Genomic DNA, 14,843 nt, shown 5'->3' on the forward strand with positions numbered 1-14,843 from the left:
ATCCTGCAGGGGCTGACTCTTTCTCCTCAAAGAGCCCCATGGGGGATGCTGGTCCTCAGCCCTTTCGCTAAACTTCTCCCCAGCACAGGGCTTGCTGCGGCCCCTCTCCTTGCAGGCTGGTGGGGTAAGGAAAAGCATGTGAGATTGACTTCTGAATTGTAAAATCCCTGAAGGCAGAGCCCAGGGCTCCCCAGGCATCTGCACAGCACTAAACACTCTGACAGGCTCAAAAGAATGAATCCCGAGAGTTTATAATTACACGCCAAAGATATAGAGAGAGACTCTGGTGTTGATTTTGCTCAAAGAACTGAAGTAAAGCCATTCTTCATTAGGGCAAATGGCCTGAACAAAACTCTTTGCATGGGTGAGAATAAAATCCAAAAGCATTGAGGAAAGAGGGGGGGAAGGAAGAAATAAAACAGTCAAATCACATTTTACTTCTTCTTACCCAGGAGATTGACACAGTAGCTTTTTTTTCTCCCTCCCATTTTCCATTAAGCTGGTTCTTTAAAACACATCTGAACTTTTCCCATCCTGACGATTCCCACGGACAATTGGCAGAGAATCTAGGACAACTTGCAATACTGGGATTTTTTCCAGGCATGAGTAACTTGTTAAAAAGCCACTATTTCCCTAATACTAACAGTAAACAGAGTTCACATCCACATGAAATCCTCTGTGACCCATCGGGGAAAGTTTTTTGTATATTTATATAGAGAGATATATGAAATCATTTAATTCCTTTATCCATCAAGCACTTGGAACTCAGCATGTCCGTTTATATTTCACTTATAAAAATAAATATACACATGCATGCCAGGCTGGATTTAAAGGTATCCTTTTCCCCCAGTTGACAGCTCCAGGCCTGTAGTTTCATAAGGGAAAGCTTTAGAAAGAACAGTATTTAAAATAAAGTCACTGAGCCATGTTTTATGTCATGTTGATGAAATATAACTCCATCACACCTGCTGCTCCTACTACTTTGGGTGGTGGACAACTCTGTTGAGTAGCTACTTCCCGAATTTCTGAGCTTTTAGGAACTTGTGCTGTTGGGCAAGCAGAAATTTCAGGCAGAAGTCTGCTGTGTAGATGTATTATATGTACAATGATTTCAAAACAACCCCAAGTGATCACTACCTTTTAGGACCTATTGATGTTAGCAGGTATCTATCTAAACTAAATCTATTTTGGAGTATGAAGGCCAAACTGTGGTAACATTTGAAGTCCTGCCCATACTGCGTCCCACCACAGAAATGGGTTCTGCCTAGGTAGCTCAAAAAAAGTTGAAAATATCTAAAAATAGATATGGTCTATTTCAGACTACTTAATAGTCTAAAAATATCAGGCAGCCCTTGTAAAGGGCAGGGACAACAGCATGTGAAAGGGCTGGCAAACTCAGGTTTGCCTATGGCTGAAGTGGGGGTGCTGTATGGGGTGGACCGAATAGATGCTGTCAGCTTGAGCACAAGTGCCTGGTGGACCTGATTCCCTTTTCAAGTATGGCTGTCAAAGGCAGTGTAGATGTTTCCAGTAGGATCATGCTCACTGTAGTAACCAGCCCTGTATTTTGAGAGATGGACAGAAATCAGGAGCCCTGCGCTCTATTCATAACCCTGCAACTCTCCTGCTCAAATCTGTTCTCCTGGCTATGCCTCAGTTTCCCTACAGAAAAAAAAACCCAACAAACCAGAATGAGCAAAATACTTTGTAAAATACTTTGAAATTTTTTTAATACTAATTATAATCATGTAATCTTAAATCATATGGCTAGGGTTGGGTGATGTGCAGACTTTTGCATGTTTCTGACTTTTTCCCCATCCAAAAAGAGTGTGAAAAGACAAAGCTGTGATTTCTTTCCAGAAGGGATTTCCAGAAAACATTGGTTTTTGAAAGAATCAAAAGAAAACACACTGGCTTGGGACTGCTCTCCTCTTGGAAGGCTTTGTCAACCTCACACTCCTTGCAAGTGAAATTAGGTATTTTTATAAATACTGCCCAGTATTTTACGTGCAGACCTGATCTCAGCTCTTGGGTCTGTCCACAAAACACCATTCTCATTAACAAAAGCCATTAACAAGCCTCTTCTGTGAGGCTAGATTTCCTCAGTGGGTTGTGGTTTTTTTGTTGGCAAAGTGAACGCTTTCCTTGAGAAAATACCGCTTAAAAAAAGGGAATTATCTGGTCAGAAGAGCATGTTGACTTAAACATTCCCAATCGTGCTTACTATTTAGTGCTGATTTAGGTAGGGAGGGTGGGCAAGGTTGAACATTGACAGTGCCACACGCCAGAATGATTCCCAAACAGTCCAAATCCTCCAGCTTTCCTGTCCACTTCTGAAACCATGGGCCACAAAGCACAGGGAAAAAGAGGAGCACCCACAGAGACTGGAGAAAAAAAGATATCCCCAAAACCATCCAGGACCTGAAGATTTCTGGCTCCACCTCCTGCAGAGGGAAGAGAAACCAGGGTCTGTGTGTTTATTCCATGTGTTCTCTCTTTGCGTCTCTGGGCATCAAAGTAATTTCCCTTGTCTTGCACAAGAGAAACTCTTCTGAATTTCATTTTTGTTTAGTGGAGCCCTTCATTTAGACTCACAGGATATTCTGGAAAGTTTAAGGGTCTTATAGCATGTTTCAGTCAAGTGTTTTTGTGTTTTCCTTCAGTGTCCACATAGCAAAATGAATATATGATAGTTAAGTCTTCAATTCTCTCTTTCAGGGACAACTTATGGAATTGATTCCAGAAGCAAATCAGCAAAAACACATAAGGGAATGTCCCCCCCGAATTATTCCTATGACGTACCTATTTAGAAGGAGCAAACTGATCACTAGCTCTGCATCTGAAAAGTACCACTACATTCATAGCCAGGCTTCTATACAGGACAATTCATAGGGTTCCTTTTGGCATTGTGCCCCTACCTACTGTCTGCTGAGAAACCTGAAAAACAAGCCAGATTGTTCCTTGGAATTATGGTATATGAAATCTCCCATTATAATAGTGATACAGCAATAAAACAAACCAAAACCAAACAGAATGGGTTCCATCTCTGAAGGCTTAGTGTGATACTTTCGCTAGAGTTTTATTAGTTCTGGCATAATGAAAAGTATTATGCATTTAAACAAAATAAAAATATGGTGGTTACAGCAACAGGCTGTATTTTCGCTGTTTGGATGAAACGTTTCAGTTTTGCTGGGAATAAGCAGATCACTTTTCCCACCTCCTCAAGAAGTCAGTGCCAATCTTGTAAACTCTTTCAGGTCTTCTCAAAGTACAGCTGAGGCCAGGATCAGTTTTTTTCTATGCAGTTACATTGCTAGCTTTCCCCATCTAACGGGTATTCCTTTGACTGAGGAGTTCAGGACCAGGCCCAGAGAGTAAAAAACATTTCACCTAAAAAAACCCCACCCTTTGTGACCAAATCTGGAAAGTAGGTTTGAACCCCTCCTTCCAGCGTTAACAATGTCCTCAGCCCTCCATAAGGTCACGTTTGAGAACTTCTATGAGAAGGAACAGGGAGCTGTTCTGTGGGAGCTCCCTGTATCTCATTCTCATGGAGCTCAAGTCGTTTTAAAGGATGAGAAAGTTAGTGTAATGTTTTTCTCTTTATTTGTGGTGTCTTAAATGATTTTTTATGAAGTTATTTGTACACATTTCGGCACTTCCTGTTTGGGAGCAGACGTGGAGGCTGAAATACCATGAGAAAAACTTCTTATCCTGATGGCAATTTAGATCTGGCTAAAAGGAGGCTGCACTTAAAATCCTCACAGAACTCCTGTTTTTTGTCCAATTTCTCCCTGATTTACAGACAAAAGATGTATTCTGACTGGTGGACCAGACATTTTCTGACTTTTAGACCACACAAATATTGAAAGTTTGGCTCCTAACTGGACTTTGAGGTTTGGAGTTTCATTGGATAGTATCTAACAACTAGAATGTCAGGGTGAGATTAAGTGACATTTCTACCAGGCAGATTTTAGGTTCGTCTAATCTGAAAGTAAATCTTGCTTTAATTTGTAAAAATGGTATATTCACTTCTATGTCCCACCAACCTATTTATAACTTGTGTTCTCTGTGCTGCAGATGTTGTAAAAAATGCTAATTTTTTTCCAGTGGTTTCTTATGTCACAGGTATTTTTTTTTTTGTTGGCTCAGAGCAAATGAAAGAATGCAACATTGCCATCAACAGATGCACCACCAAACAACCCAGTTCTGTCTGACGTGGTTCTTGGCATCTGTGTGCTATTTCTGTCAAACTCAATCAAACTGAGTGTTAATTTTTGAAGCAAAGCCCCTATGATCATTTCACTTGTGATGTAAGCCAGATCTAACCTCAAGACTGTCAAAGGCCAGAAGTCAATGACCCAATTTTACAGGCCATGCAGCCCCCTATCAGTAGCCAGTGCTTTTCCCGTTCCTCATTCCTATTCATGTAGATTATTCATTCTTTGTGAAATTTATTATAGATGCCAAATACAGTATTTGTATAAAATGCAGCCTGGTCACAACTTTAAGAAGCTTTGTCAATAGCACAGTGTGGCAAATAGATCCCAGAGTGTAGGTCAGGTAAGTAGAAAACCTCATCCAGGCAGGAATCTAACTTTGCAAAGGGAAATACTTCCACTAAGCCTTAATGCAACTGCATTTGAATGCTGAGAGTCACCAATGAAAAGCTTTAGTGAGAAATTTGTGCTTGGTTAATGCAATTATGGAGCTTCCTCTAATTGCTCACTCACTTGGAATATAAAATGGAGTAATCTGAGTATTTTAGGACCTTTCTACTCTGATTATACTGTACAGCCTAGTGGGACAAGATTTTGACCTAGATTTCTGCATTCACCTGAGCTGAACTTGGGTTATGATGGTTCATCAGTGTTGGTCTTCTTTGATTTCTTGTCTTTTTTTTTTTGCTCCTGAAGCAAGGAATGCAAATCCTACCAGTACAAATTTAGCTTGTGTTTTGCAAAACTAGTAAATAGTAACCCGGGTCAATTAGAGAATTTCGACAAACTGGAAAAGAACCATGCTAAATAAAAGAAGGGGAGGGGAAAGGGCAGAGTGGCTTCATACATTGGAAATATCTTCCCACCTTTCTTTTGATCAGCAGGAGCACTGTGTAATGAGGCAGGGGAATGTCTTCTCTCTGGGAATGCATTTATTCAGAGTTGGTGACAGCATGAAACATCTGCATATTTGGTCTCCCGATCCCACAACCTCTTCTTCTGCTTTTGCAGACTTCATCTTCTCCCATGCGTAGACCAACTTTGGGGAAACCTTCCTTTTTAGGACAGCACAAGGTTCACAGCCATCTGTGAACCCTATCTTGAGTAGAAAAGATGTAGAGAAGATGCAGTGAGACAGGAAAACAAATATACTTAGTTATGTACAGAATTATAGTAAATAAATACAAGAGAGCTAAAGAAGTATTAACTAAACTGTGAAACAGTCGTTGGCTGAATTCAGTTGAAGTTGGTTAAAGAACTGCAAGTTAACAGAATTTCATACTGAAATTCCCTCTAAGGTACAGGTCCCATTGAAAGTACTAAAAGAACTCAAGTACCTTATTAACGCATAAACTATTTAGTAGAGGTCGATGGAAAAGTACAACTAGGAAATAACTAATTTTTCCATGTTTTTGTTCCTTGCCCAGTCCCATTTTCTGACAAAATTATTTAAGCAACGTATTTTTGACAGATTTAAGTGCAGTAATGATCCAGACATTGTCAGTCCCCTGCATATTTTCCTTTTGTTGTCATTGTGTATCCCAAATCCATATAAATAGAGGATATTTGCTTCAGCTGGCTTGCACACAGAGCCTACAGCATGTGAAAAGTTAAAAGCAGTCAGGCTGTGATGGTATCGGTGGTTGCTGGTCTCTGAACGCAATTCCAAATGCTCAAACCTATTTTTAGAACACTGCATTCCTTTTAATTTTTTTTCTTTTTAAACCATAACCTTCATGAAAAGGCTGCAATGTGTATTACAGCCACACAGGCCTGAAAAAAAAAAATCGCATTAGCAGGGAAACAATAATCCTGCTGCCAAATGTACAAATATTCGCTAATAACTGCCGTCGTCCTGCAGGCCCGAAGGAGTGCTTCATCTTATTCTTCTGGCCTAGTTTTTGACAGAGGGCTTCCCTTAAATCCATCCGCCACTCAGCTGTTCACAGCTCTCTGATTCATGCCAGCCCACTCTGCCGGAGCGAGCGGCTCCTGCTGGCGTGGTGTTGCGTGGGGTCCCATGGCCGAGGTGATGCCGCACCGTGGGGTGCTCTGGGCTTGGTGCTGCTGCTGATATGCATCACAGGAGGGCAAGTGGGGCGCCAGGAAGGAAAGTGAAAGACAGACAGGCTCCCACATTTGCTTTTATTGAGGTGGTGCTCGCTATATTTTCTTATTACAGTCAAAGAAAGACGACGGATGCTCACGTATACACACAAATGGCCAGTGTTCCTCAGGTGAACCCAGCTGCAGCAGAAGACCACCATAAACTGTGCTGCCTAGACCTAAAGGGAACATCTATGAAATTAATTGGTGCTTTCAAATAAAAGGCATTTAATGTAAAACTGATAAATCCATTAAATGCGTATTACGACTGCCGTTGCTTTATTCAGGCAAAAGATTTATTCATGGAACAGTTTGCTATTGCCTGTGCAGTTATCAGTGAATAATGATCTGGTGGTTTCATGCCTGAATTCCAGGTAGATAATAAAACCAAAACAAAAGGATTAATGCATTTTATCTATTTCTCTTCCATTTCTATGTGTGTGACCTCCTGCAGAGCTGCAGGCATGCAAATAAGAGCAGAGAAATTGGTCTGATACTGTAACTCCTGTGTGGCTGCATATGCAATGTGCTGATGTTTGTAAAGCTGTGGTTGTTATATCGCTGGAAGTGCAGAGGAATTGGGTGAACACGTAAAGTCCATCAGTAGGAGCTCAAAGGACACATTTGCCATGGTGCAGTTTCCCCAAAACAGCCCGGGAGTCCAGGTCTCCAACTGAAACTCCACAATGCGCTCCACAGCTCCCTGCAATGCTTTGCTTTGCCTTTTGGGTCCGCAGTGTTCATCTCCACACAAAAGCATGTACTAACCGTGTGGGTAAACCCTCAAAACATGCTCTTACTTTATCTACAAGTCAGGGGAGCAGCTGGGAGACATTGTGGTTTTCCTCTTTTTTTTTTTTTTTCCTTTTTTTTTTCTTTGTTTGCTGTCCCATCTCTGACTTGGAGGGTCAAATCCATGGCAAGTTCATTTCTGGGCTAACTCTGCCAAATTATATGATGTGAATTAATGTCTACTAGAGCTTAGAACAGCAAACTCTGATTTAAGCTCTTAGGTTGAACTTGTCTACAATTGTTGAGGTGAAAGGCCAGTTCATACCCATTAATTAACCTAATCCATCTCAATCTACTTTATTTTATACCTTTTAGGGTTTGTGACTCTAAGAAATATATTTAGATAAAGCAATGCTGTTAAAATCCAGGAACATTGCTAAAGACACTCACCACCCACCATTGGTTTATATGAGAGATCACTTCAAGCATTTTTTAAATGCTGGGAACTAATTTAATCATATATTTGCTAGTTAGTCCCAACACACTGAGCAGTTTTCTATCCAACTGATTCAAATAAGCATTCCATTAATGTCAGGGTTCTTTTTGATTCTGACTTTTAGTCTGTTTGTAGTAATTCCATTAATAGGCAAGCATTATTGTTAGACTCCCCCTGCTTTTTCCTTCCACCTCCTCTCTTATTGTGGTTCTAGTGCTAAAACACATGAAAATGAGGGAGTGCAATTACCTTGCGAAATCTGAACCTAAACACGACCCCTAAATACAGCTTTTAGGGGCCATTGTGTACGTAGCAGCAGGCAGAGAATATTCAGAAAGATTAGCAAGGTTCAAGCTTTATCTAAAAGCATATGGGAATTTCTTAAGAGGATCTAATCTAAAAATAGGATTAAGACATATTACCAGATGTCTATCCCCTAAATATTCATTTTTAAACTGAAGATATTTAATGACTGAGTAATATTTAATAAGTTATTAGTTGACCGTAGAGGCTTCTGAAATTGAAATTCCTTGGAAATGTCTATCACGATAATAATTAATAAAGATTTTAAAACAGCATCTTCATTGGAATGGTTTTCTGCCATATTATAGAAGCCCATTTTTTAAAAGTATGGGCTGTTTTAGATTTTTGGATTTTTTTAATAATATACAGAGAACAGAAAATCATGTATGCCCTAACATTGAAATACCTAAAGCTAAGTGGAAATGAGCAGAAAGTAGTCATGAATGGTTTGAGTTTTTATTTGTAAGAAGATAAGCATCTACATATTTATCCATTTTTATCTGAATGTTTTTATCCTGGAAAACAGTCTAGAACTACAGAGCAGCATGTGACATTTAGGCAAGATGCACTTAGTGTGTTTTGTGTGGCTGTGCCTCGCATGTGGCCCCTACGTTATAGGATACAGTCAGACAGCTCATTTAAGGTACAGCAGATCTTATTGATCTCAGCATCCATGAAAACCTGGAGCACATCTGAAAGAAAGCATTTCTCAAAGATTTACGTTTTCTACAGTCAGATACATGAAGAAAAGCTGCCATAATGCTAGTACAGGATTTCCAGTACAGTCAGAAATGTGGGAGCACGCAGATAAGCCCCGATCCACTTTTACATTTGGATTTCTATCGCAAATTTTCTAACACATATCCACACTTGAATCTTGGGTTGTGGTTTTTTTTTGCTAAAAGTTGTGGTAAATCTGCAGGCTGGGCCCAGATGGAGGTGACCTGCTCAAAGTCGTGAGGTAAGCCAAAGTCAGAGTTCTCATGAGATATCTCATCATTAACTCTTTTATAGGCACGATGTCTTAAGCTAAGTCAAGAATATCATCCAAGCATGTTTCTTGTGATATTTGGACACGTTTCACAGAAGAGAGGAATGTCTGAAGGATATAATAACGTTTTTTTATTGGATTTCCTCCCCTATTCCCTGTTGAAGTTTTTTAAAAGTCCCAGATAGCTATAATAAAAAAAAAAAAAAATTAACCACTTTTATAATTCTTAGACTTTCTCCTAAAACTGAAGGCTACATGTACCTTCAATAAATTCTAGTTGTACCAGTTCTCTCACCTGGAGAAATCTAGGAAATTTCAATAGGAAAGGACAGAAAGTGAAGATCTTCCTTCCAGGGTGACAGAGGCAAAAATGTTGGATTTGTGGAAAACCATGAAACTCCTAATCATTTCCAGGGTTTCATCCATTGCCGTAGCTAAGGAGAAGCTCTGGGAGATGAGAGGGAGGAATAGTGATGGGAAGCTAGTCGAGCTGTAGTAGCCTTATAGTAACGCTTGGAAATAGCGCTCCCTTCTTCCCCCCCTTCAGGCCTGCTGAAGGCTGGCACATAAAACCTGAGACACAGCTATGCTTAGGGGGGGAAATTTAGCTGACGTGTTTTACAGTTGTTGTTTTGAGTCACTGATAAGGCCAAGCACTAGGGAATAATTTGTTTGAAGTGTGTGCATGCTCCGTTCTGAGCAGGAGGGGAATTATCAGTTTATACGCCAATCAGATAATCATGGTGGAGAATAACTGGCAAGTGTGATGTTGATATTTTGGCTGAGGGATGAAGAGGACTGTTTCTTCTTCCCCTTCATGTACCTAAAATTTTGGCTTCTAGCAAACTTGGGAATCCAATACACATCCAGGTTTTTATTGTGCTTTATTGTGTTTTATTTTATTTTTTGTCCAGCCAGAATAATTAGTTATAGGAAAGAAAATATAGTGGAAGCAAACATTCCTGGAGAGATCTTTCCATTCTTTTTTTTTTCCTTCATCACTTGCCAACCACAGGCTCTGCACTTGGCTTCTCAAGCAGGAAGAGAAAAGAAAAGATAAAGTGACAAAAAAACTTTCTGCACCTCATGCTTGAAATATTTTTGCTGTCATTGGTGAGAGCTAGAAGACATCAACCTAGGCCTGGACTGAATGCAAGCACTACATGTACACTGTGGGTCTCAGTGCCCTAATAATCAGCAATACTATCCCTCAAACAGGTTAGCTAATAACAAAAATGAAGGCTAGTCCAGCAATTAACATGCTAGTCTGAACTTGATAAATGTGAATTTAAATCCTTGTTCTTGTTCTTGTTGTGTTTGTATATTGCACCATAAAGTTAGCTGTTTGAGACCAGATGCACAAAGATACTTATGAACACAGATTTACATTGAAATTACAAATAGGACATTTTTTAAGGATGGAACACGTGCGCCTGATTTTCAGTGTGGACCTGGCCTCTAGTCTCTTGTTACTTGTTGGAGTGCAAATAGCCCTTTTCCATACAAAAGCAGTGCTTTAAAGAAAAATAAATTAAAGATTACACAAGTATTACAGTAAAAGAGACAGAAGTTCAGCATTTCTGAGTGCCGGGTCACAGAAAGACTTATTCTCCCATGACCCAAAAACTCATACCTATGTATATTTATGAAATATGTAGCAGATTATTTTTCTAGGTTACTCTAGTCCACAGTCAAGGAGCTGAAATGTGGCCATTTGTATAGTGTTTCAACTTTTATAGTCAGCTGGAGAGGCAGAGAAGTTTTGCAAAGCACGTAATGCATGCTATGTGACAGAACGGCAGCGGCAATGACTATAGCGATGCCGCACACACTCTGCAACAGTTGGGAAGGAAAAAATGTGACAAAATTCTCCCATTCACTGGAAACCTAGAAGGGGATTGAGTTTTCTGTGGGGGATCTTTCTGAGATAGGAAATTGTTCTCAGAGCTCACAGCAAACCTCCAAACATAGATCCTTGAATATGCAGACTTCAAGTGGAGTGTGAGGAGATTTTCTACGTAGTAGATATCTGTGCCTGTAGGCTGCTTATCAGCCAAATCCTTTCTTCCCCTTGAAAAGTTTCCTTCACTGATCTTCATGAAGCCCCTCTACTCCCCATTGATCACAGCTCTGTGACAGAGATCGTTTCACTTGCAGTCCTGCAGCCCTTGATTTCTAATGAATTAGACTTTTCGCTAGACATGAGACTCAGATGGCACAAAGTGGGAAGGAGCTGTGAATTCTGACTGGGTTATTATTTTGTAAAACAATCCCCTCCTCCGAGGTTAGCATGTCTGGGTGTGTACGTATGTCTGCCTGTGTGTACACTCAGAGGGTGATTCTGATCAAAGCTATCCCTTCTTGGCCCGTATCTTCATGCTGACGCAATTTTGTCACGGCTAAGATGGTGTTCTGGTATGGGAAATAAAAGCGTAGAATAAAAAGGCTTTATTTGCTCTCCAGATTCCATACAATTTTGCCTTACACATTCTTTACTCTGGCCCTCTTCTTTCCATCAGTTGCCAAACTACAGTTTTGTACCGGGCCATTAAAGAAAAAGTGAAAACAAAACTTTTATTGACATGAACACTTTTTTTTTGCCTCTCTCTCTCCGCCATTGGGGCCTCAGCTAAAGTGACCTGAGGCTAAATAGGCTCTCAAAGAAAGCTTTCTTGCCAAAGAAATGTCATTGCTGTTAAACAGTACTAATGAATGCATAGATTTAGAACCTTATTTACATTGAAATTTGTTTAGTAAGCCAAGTTATGTCTGAAAATTGGGACAGTTTCCTCAATAATTTAATAACTCCAAAGACCTCGTCCATTTGGAAAAGGCAGAGCCTCACCATCCACTTACAAATGCAAAGTCACGTTCCCCAAAATTGAATAAAATGCTAATAATACAGCAGATCCACAGATCAGCAAGTAAAGTGGCTTTTAGCTCTGAGTTCAGCTGGAGACAGAGTGAATAACAACAGTCAGCTTACTCTGTCCTAAGCAAAATGGTTTTATTCCATCAATTGCCTGTGTTTCAAGTGTTTTGAAGGGTTCACATTTATTTTCGTAACCTTACTGAATTTGGCACCCTTGCCAGTAGTGCTGGAACTTTCAAATTGGGAGCTTTTCATTGAAACAGGCCAATTAACTCACTCGGGTCACATTCCCTATATGAACCGCTTTTAATGGCGAGACGTACCACCCATTTTGTGGCAAACAAAAATCCATAAAGAAAAACAAATCAATTCCTTTCAGTGAGTGCTTCCCAGTGGAAAGCATATATCAGCTGGGCAACCAAATATGGGACACTTGGACAAATAAATAAAATGTTCCTCCATCACACACCTCCCCAAAAGTTACTGTGTCTGCTTTGTGGAAACTGTAACGCTTACTGCTACACCTTATGGATCAGTATTTCTGCAAAAATCTGGTTTTGGTCTTCTAAGTTGGGTAGCCTTGGTGCAGAGGCTTGAATTTTATCCAGATAGAAACTCTTCTAGAGCATGGAAAGTGTGGAAACTAATTTATAGCCTGGGTGCAGGCTGAATTACAGAGTAGTTTTCTGCTCTGTCTCTTAGAGACAGAATTGAGTTTTCTAGAATAAAGGCAACATCTAGAATAAAGACATGCCATCTAAGGGCATAAGTTGGAGGTAGCATTGATTTGGGAATTTATTCTCAGACGAAAATTGAATACTCAATATATCATGAAACGTGCAGGGCCCTGTGAAACATGAAGGTACCTATGCACACGCTATATTCCATTGTCATAGAGCAGGCATAAGAAAACCTACTACAGAGACAGATGCCACAGAGGTCAGACTTTGATGTCAAAGCTTGGACAGTCACCCATCATTTTGGGGCATGTGCTTTTTCCACTAGACTACACTCATGATGCTGAATTCCAGTTCCAAAATTTATTCACAGTCTCTTGCTACTATAATTTAAAATAGTATTTTAAATGGAAATAAACAAATGCAATCGGGCCATTACAACCCTTGTCCTGAAACTTGGGTAGCGAGGAAACAAGAGAGACACCAGTAATGTCTAAATATTTGAAATATGTCTGAAAAATGATATGCTGCTGCCATCCAGCAAACATTTTGTGGAACATGGCAGGTCTCAATCAAACTAAGAGCCCCCAAACAAATCTACCTTTCTTCACTACAAACTGTTAGGAAATACATTTTTGAAGCTGAGCCTCTATCAGAATATGATATTACATGACACTGTAACCTTTTTCCCTCCAGAAAACCACCCTTTATGAATAAAACATAGGTGACCTTTAAAAACTTAGCAGTTGTACTAGGTGATTGCATATTAACAAGCTTTTTGAGGAACTAGGACAGGCACTGTACGTTTCAGTTAAGGACAGATAATAGAACTATTCAAATAATTTATTATTTTATACAATATAGGGAAATGTAAGAAAACTACCTCAACAAGAGTCTGCTTAAATTTTTGTAAGTATAATTTTATGTGGCTCCCCCCATTCATCTAAATTATACAGTCACTGCTAAATGAAAGACTTCCTTTTAAAGGACAACTCTGTTTCTCCTTTGCTTGAAGTTTATGAACAGCTTTGGTTTGAGGCCACTTGATCGGACACGTTGCAGTGACTACTAGGCATTTTTCACAGGCGATCAAAAGTGTCTAAGGCTTTCTGTCCTTCCTTTGCCAAGATAAAGGGTTCGGGACCAAGGCCTGAGCTGATTTAAATCAGTACAAAATCTGGGACATCAAGGTATATACAGAAATATACGTGGGTAAAGAGGACTCAGTCCTTTGGCTGACTTTCTCTCTCTAAGAAAGGCTCTTGACTTTGTTTAATCATCTCTATTGAAGCCAAGTGAAGAAAAGAGAGAGTACGTTCACTCTCACACAAAGAGAACATTTCTACTAAAGGGATCACTTTGGAAATTCATGACATTTATAAATTTGAATAATTACACTAAATCTCATCTTCTTGCATGGGTCTTCCTTCATTCCAGCTGCTCTCACTAGTTCTAGAACCTGGTTACCTACGGTAGAAATTTAGGGTGCTATTCTGATGTCCTCCAGCTCTTGATTGGTCCATCACCTTGGCATGTCTCCTTAATTATGCATTCAGTACATGGGGACCTGACAGATGAGAAAAGTAAATTGCTCAACATTTTTTCTCAAGATATTTTTTTCTACCTAAAGTACAATCCTGTTGCATGTGAGCAAGATTCCTTCTGCTACTGAAGGATGTAATGGTCTTATACCTCATATCATGTAAGTAATCAATTCCCCAGTTTAGCAAAGATGAAATAGCAGCTTAGCCATTGCAGAAATCCAAATGGTTATTTTAAAAACCAATACCATTGCATCACTCCCCCTGAATTTATCAGCTGGAATCCTGTAAGGCTAAATTCAAATGAAAATGCTGATAAAACATGCCCCATTCCTTGTTTTCTTTGCACCATCTCAGGTATAATTGCCTTAAGGTGACTAGATGTTACTGCAACATTTTGCTACGTAAGCTGCTACCTCCGAGTATTAGAATTATATCCAGGCACAAAAAAAACCACTGACATTTGTCATTTTAACATTTAAGCTTCTTAGGTTGGCTGAAAAGTTTCCAAGTGGGAGTCTTGGGGGTGTTGAGTGTGTGTAACTTTCCCTAGTGTAGGCAGAGCACACGGTGGTTTATCATTTGAGCTAGTGGGAGGAGGGAAAGGGAAAAATGTTGCACCGGGCCAACCTGATAGGTTTTCTCCAATGTGTCATTATTGTGTTTCAGAGCATCTGTGTTGCTGCCATATGAACTGGATAGGAACACAAAGTAATCAATTTCGGTTGAGAGCACTAATTTATCACCTTGCCATCTTTTATTGCAAGGTAGAGCATCTCTCTCTCTCTGTTTCTCTTCTACTTTCTAAATGCAAAATCAGAACAATAAAGAGATATCCCTCTTTTCCTCCACCTCTTCCCTCTCCCTATTTGTTTATAAGCCCTTGTAATTAAAATAAATACTCT

The sequence above is a fragment of the Pygoscelis adeliae genome, unplaced genomic scaffold (assembly GCF_000699105.1).
Source record: "Pygoscelis adeliae isolate BGI_AS28 unplaced genomic scaffold, ASM69910v1 Scaffold21, whole genome shotgun sequence".
Taxonomy (NCBI): domain Eukaryota; kingdom Metazoa; phylum Chordata; class Aves; order Sphenisciformes; family Spheniscidae; genus Pygoscelis; species Pygoscelis adeliae.